The following is a 7275-nucleotide window of genomic DNA, read 5'->3' on the forward strand; positions in this document are numbered from 1 at the left end:
GCTTATTATTTCTCAAATTCCTCGATAATCTTAGATTTCTATACTTTTTCTGCTGAGAAGTCACGGCCAAAATCGGTTAAGATCAATGGAAGTGGTAAAATATTTTCTCTCTAATAAATTCATCCTCCCCCTGCCACCACTTAACACCGTTTGGGGATCGTTCACAAGGGACAGTTGAGAAGAGAACACCGGTTTGGCTTCGTAGTTCTTTCATGTGAAGTTATTTAAAATCACTAAACTAAGCTGCAGTGCTCTGTGGCGTAGTGGTTAGCATGCTGGACAATTCACATTATATTTTCACGTTCGCGCCGACCTACCGTAGTCGTTTTTTTTTTTTTTTTTCCTAAACAAGTGGAATGGACTTTTCTTGGTGGCCGAACTGTTAACGTTGCAGATGGTTTTTTTTTTCACCCTTTATTTTCCTACTTTTACTCATGACTCCGGGTTTGATCCTTCCTACTTACCTACCATAACATTTTTAACCCCCACCCCGTCCCGGAAACAAACACGCGGGCAACGCCGGGTACTCCCGCTAGTCTATCTATCTTCTTCTTCTTCTTCTTCTTCTATCTTCTATCTATATAAATAAAATGAACTCATTTTTTCCCGTCTGATTTGGACATTAATAGGATTAAAAATCAAGATATTTCATGCAAATATAATATGCACAAACGGCAGAACAATATCTGAGGTGTGTTATAGGCTTATTATTTCTCAAATTCCTCGATAATCTTAGATTTCTATACTTTTTCTGCTGAGAAGTCACGGCCAAAATCGGTTAAGATCAATGGAAGTGGTAAAATATTTTCTCTCTAATAAATTCCTCCTCCCCCTGCCAGCATTTAACACCGTTTGGGGATCGTTCACAAGGGACAGTTGAGAAGAGAACACCGATTTGGCTTCGTAGTTCTTTCATGTGAAGTTATTTACAATCACTAAACTAAGCTGCAGTGCGCTGTGGCGTAGTGGTTAGCGTGCTGGACAATTCACATTATGTTTTCACGTTCGCGCCGACCTACCGTAGTCTTTTTTTTTTTTTTTTTTCCTAAACAAGTGGAATGGACTTTTCTTGGTGGCCGAACTGTTAACGTTGCAGATGTTTTTTTTTTTCACCCTTTATTTTCCTACTTTTACTCATGACTCCGGGTTTGATCCTTCCTACTTACCTACCATAACATTTTTAACCCCCCCCCCGTCCCGGAAACAAACACTCGGGCAACGCTGGGTACCCCCGCTAGTAAAATATATACGGCGATTAAGCTACAGTGAATATTCCGCGTTTCATCCACTCTAGGATTCTTCAGGCTTATGCTAGAATTTTGTGGTTGTCTACAAGAAGAATCATAGAGTGGATGAAACGCGGAATATTCAGTGTAGGTTAATCGCCATATATATTTTATAACTTACTATATATATATATATATATATATATATATATATATATATATATGTGTGTGTGTGTGTGTGTCTGTGTGTGTGTCTGTGTCTGTGTGTTATTTATATTTAGTTTAGTCATTGATACCGTCGGTTGCAAACCCGATAATTAGGGTATCTAAAACAGTCCCTAATTATCGGGTTTGAAACCGACAGTACCAATGAAATATGTCATCTCAAACTTTCTGTAGACAAAATATAAATAATACGCTCTTATTTTCGGATTTTCCTTATAATTGAGTACTCTTTCGGATTCCCCCCCTATATTTATATATATATATATATATATATATATATATATATATATATATATATATATATACTAGCATTTCAGTCCGGCGTTGCCCGGGTGTTTGGATGTGGATGTTGAGCAAAATAAAAAGAGTTAGTAGGAAGGCAGGCTCAAACACGTACCGCAAAGGAGAAAAAGAACGGGGTAAAACCTAACGTTTATGCTGTTACGACCACCGCCAAACGGGAAGCGACATTTCTTATAATTAAGGCTAGACAATCTAAAGGAGAGGATAACTTTAAAAAATATCGGCGAAAAAAGTGACCCCCCCTGTACCTAAAGGGAAGATATTAATGTTTTTAGCCAATTTTTCGATATTTGTCGTATCAAAGGTCGAACTTTGAAACGATACTGATCTTGGTAAAATCCGTCGCCTCTATTGAAAGTTTTAGGCAGACATGCAAACAGACATAAATACATACATTTATATATTGGTAACTAAAAATTTTCGACCCTAACTGATGAAAAAGCTTCCCAATCTCTGAATACCCTTTATGTAAAATTTCAAATATTTAGACCCGAAATTGTCTGAGTAATTTGGAAGAGACCGGAGAGGTCAATTATTTTTAAAATTTTACCCCTATTATGACCCCTTCATTTTTTTTTTGTTTTGGGCTCAAATCAAATTATTAATTTAGATCCATGTCCAAGGAACCTATATCTAAAATTTCAAGTGCGTAGACCCAAAATTGTCGGAGCAGTTTAGTAGAGTTTTCAAACGTCAAATCGTTGAACTTTGACCCCTTAACAGCCAAATTTCTGGCTGACACCCGTCACATCGATTTTCCAAAATCTCAGTACCCGGTATTTCAAATTTCGAGTCTATAGACTAAAAATTGACAGAGTTATTGCGTAGGGAAATGTACACAGACAGACAGACACACAGACACACAGACACACAGACAGAGAGACAGACAGACAGACACGTTCACTTTTATAGATATATAGATAGATAGATATATGCTTATGTGGGTTTGCTTGTATGTATCAATTTGTATATTTTTTTTTTGCATCTGTATATATTTCTACATAGTCTTTCGAGCATTACTTTCTTTCAAACGTTGAAGCTTTCAATTTTTGTGCTAACCAGCAAAATTATAGCTAGTCTATATTAAATTTGCTGTGCCAAACTGTTTCCCTCTGAAGGAGAAATTGAAAATTTTCAAAGCCTATAAGGTAATCATTATTTTTATATATTGTTCCTTGTGTGCACACAATAAACGTTGTGAATTGCAATTTACAAATTTACAAATTATGCATGTATGTATGTATGTATGTATGTATGTATGTATGTATGTGTGTTTGTGTGTATGTATGTATGTTGGGGTGGAGAAGGCTCCCGTAAGCCGTAGTGAAAGCAACCTTTCTAGGAGAAGCAAATCTCTGATTTAAAAACCATAAAGCGGGAGACCAGTACCCGCATAAAGCTGGTCTGCAGTTTTACTTGTTGCTGGCTATCTTGCTCTTGCTTGTTACTGGATATCAACATTTTGAACCGAGAGAGAGAGAGAAACTTATCTGTCGTACAAAGCTAAGACTCTGTAACATCATCTATGTGTAGATACTTCCTCAGGCATTTGTCTATAAAAATGGTCCTGTGGCGATGGAAAAGTTGTGACGCGTGGAGGCTTGAAATGCTGGAAGCATGTAATAATTGATCTCAACAAGCGTCTTCAGTGTCATGCCTGCTTGAGCGTGTGAATTCACCGGTAGGACTAAAAAAAGTCATTTTTGGGCTCGTGGACTTTAAGTATCTGAGGGAGTGGCACTCGTCTGACAAGACGTTGCAATCATTATGTATGTATGTGTAATGCTCTCTGATCCATTCGGTTAGTGCGCAACAAAAAAGGAGGCATCACTTTTGAAACACTATTCGTGTGTCTGTATATCTATTAAAGTTAGAATGTGTGTGTGATGACGCTTTTCAACCTATATACTCAACGAATGTTTGATCTACAGACTTGAAATTCGGTATAGAGTATCCTGATATGTGGAAAGCTTTTTAATCGGTTTTCATCCGGAAAAGGTCTGCTAAGGGATCCAAACTGAAATAATTAGTACGTGGGAGGCCATCTGATTTTTTTTTTCTATCTATTTTCAACTGTTTCACGATTGGGCATGTACGGTCGTAAAAAATGAGAGCTTTCTTGGTTTGAAAACACTCCTTAAAAATCGTGTCAAACTGGCGTAATGGTTTTCGTACTTGGCTCACTCTCTTTTGGTTTGGGTGTCGATCTTAGCACTAGTATTTTTCTGTTGTACTTACAAGAAGTGAAACCTTTAGAGAAACATAATACTCGCATGAACATGTCTCAGATTCTTTCCGTTTTTTTTTTTTACTTCATTTTTTAAAAATGAATTTTGCGTTACGTTAAATAACTACGGTACAGAGGGAAAGGATAAAATTGTCGCCCCAGAAAAGAGATATAATTCCATTTCCGTTTGATGAATACCGGTTTTCTTATTTATTTATTTATATTTTTATTTTACTTTATTATTTTATTTTTTTGCAGACAATCTATTAGTTGGCCAATTGTGTACGAATTCCAAGAGCGATAGGAGCCCTCTATCATGTCTGGAAGTGACACAATGTTTAACCGGTGAGATCGGAGATGCGCCGTTGTACAACTTATGTTCACTACCGATCCAAGTTATTACTACAGGACCATTGCTAGTACCTTCAAAATGTATCGCTGAAATGCTACAAATAACAGGAACGTGACCAGGGTGATGAAAACAAAGTTTTAGGCTACAGTTATGGTCTTTAATGTTGTTTTAAGTGAGGATCACATCATGCCACCTCACATCTTCGACATTGACATGAATGTCAAGACTAAAGTGTATTTGGATGTGCCGAAGAGTGTGGTGAGTTCCTGGTGCAATCAGGTGAATGCTGGTAGGTCCTGGGTAAGACAGCGTGCCTCTGTGCCAACCCAAAAGTCCAAAGAGACCCAGATTGGTTTCAGAAAGAGTTCTTCGCCTTTTTACCCTACTCTCACTAGCCCTCCTCCTCCCCCGACCCGAATCCGCTAAACTACTTCCTTCGGTCATACATCGAAAACATCATCAACATGCTCCTAGTTCTGAACTAGTATCGAGGCGGTGATTGAGACTGAAGGCGACTACATTGAATAGATGTACGCTTTTCTAGATAATCAAGTTACCAAAATTGATATTTTCGATAACAGATTTATATGAAGCTGCAGTGTTATTTTCTTTAAAGCAACAAATTTATCGTTTGCCCCTGTATTTCTGTAAGGATTCTGCATTAATTACACTATAACATTCATGCGTATTTTACGACTGGGTAATGCTAGTATATATTTATATATATATATATATATATATATATATATATATATATATATATATATATATACGTAAATTGAATACAATCACAACCTACATGAATAGAAATTCACCTATTTTGGCGTTAAGCTCTTACAGCTGTTTCGTGAAAGGATGGACAATTACCTCTCGTCCATAGAACTGTAAATATTCCATCCAGTCACTCCTCAGAGACGCTTACAACTATTCCCAACTAGTTTTTCAATCCGTTGTGAACACGTTTATTTTTTTTCCGCAAATTTTCTTTTTAAATAAATAGAAAAAAAGTTTTTTAATATGAATATAAATACAAAAAACTGTATATATATATATATATATATATATATATATATATATATACATTTTTTGTATTTATATTCATATAAAAAAAATTTTTCTATTTATGCAAATTAGCTAGATTTTTCGCAGATAAATGCAATTCTACGACCCATATATAACAAAATTGTATTTTCTTTTTAAATAAATAGAAAAAAAGTTTTTTAATATGAATATAAATACAAAAAAATGTATATATATATATATATATACATTTTTTGTATTTATATTCATATAAAAAAAATTTTTCTATTTATTTAAAAAGAAAATACAATTTTGTTATATATGGGTCGTAGAATTGCATTTATCTGCGAAAAATCTAGCTAATTTGCATATTTTTTTAACATTCATCTTCCTTAATTCCCTATTAGTTTTTTTTTGCGGTTTTCTCATAAGATGATCATCTTTAGGTAACTATTATGTGTAATTATATTCATGCAGATGTTCTACATGATTTATACTTGCATAATATTTGCGGAAAGAAGTTTATAGTAAACACAAACCCTTTTCTATATATTTTTATGTATGCGTATATGTATTTGTTTTAAAATATTTACCTACCAAACTCCTTTCTCAGTTTTTGGTCTACAGACATGAAACTTCATATACAGGGTATTTAAACCGATGCGAAACTTTATATTTGAGTTTTAGCTGGGGAAAATTAGTACAAAAGTGTGAAAATTTAAAAAAAAATCAAATTTGCCAATTGACGGTCGAACGACTACATTACGGATATGGAAGTGTAATGTTATAGCTATTGATTAATGTTTTTTTTTTAATTTTTAGCCTTGCGGCAATCATGTCTCAATAGCTCAGGCATTACGCTAACGGAAAAAAGTAAATCGTAAACGAAAAGTTTTGGTTTCGATTCTCGGTGGTGACGCACGAATCATTTTTTTTTTAACTTTTTAAATCATTACTATATATTGTGTTTTATATGATATAATAATGAATACGAAATCCGCAATAATAAAAATATCATATTTAAGCGTATTTTACGACCATGCAATGCCGTGCGGCCTGTTAATATATATATATATATATATATATATATATATATATATATATATATATATATATATATATATATATGTATGTATGTATATATATATATATATATATATATATATAAAGTGTATGTGTGTCCGTGCGTCTGTCTGTACATTTCCCTACGCAATAATTCTGTCAATTTTAAGTCTACAGACTCGAAATTTGATATACAGGGTACTGAAATTTGGGTAAAACATTTTAACCCGTTGTAAGCCAGAAATTTGGGCTGCTAAGAAGTCAAAGATCAACGATTTGACCTTTGATAACTCTACCAAAGTCCTCCGCCAATTCTGGGTCTAAACACTTGAAATTTTAGATATAGGTTCCTTGGACATGGATCTAACTAAATAACTTGATTTGAGCCTAGAACAACGAATGTTAAGGAGTCATAATAGGGGTCAAAATTAAAAGAAAATGACCTCTGCGGTCTATACCAAATTACTCAGACAATTTCTGGTGTAAACATTTGAAATTTTACATAAAGGGTATTCAGAGATAGGGCTAGCTTTTTAATCGGTTAGGTACGAAAATTTGAGTTACCAATATACGTATGTATGTATGTATGTATGTATGCATGTATGTATGTATGTATGTATGCATGTCTGCTTCAACAGAGGCGACGGATTTTCACAAGATCAGCATTGTTTTGACGCTGGTTCTTCAGACGATAAATATCGAAAAATTGGCTAAAAACATTAATTTCTTCAACCTCAACTGGGCACGTTTCAACAGGAAGGGTTCGCTTTTTTCGCCGATTTTTTTCAAAAGTTATGCTCTCTTTTCGATTGTCTAGCCTTAATTTAAACCTTCGTCACTTTCGGTTTGGCGGTGGTCGT

This window comes from Euprymna scolopes, chromosome 29 (assembly GCF_053919585.1).
Source record: "Euprymna scolopes isolate OS-2025 chromosome 29, ASM5391958v1, whole genome shotgun sequence".
Classification (NCBI taxonomy): domain Eukaryota; kingdom Metazoa; phylum Mollusca; class Cephalopoda; order Sepiida; family Sepiolidae; genus Euprymna; species Euprymna scolopes.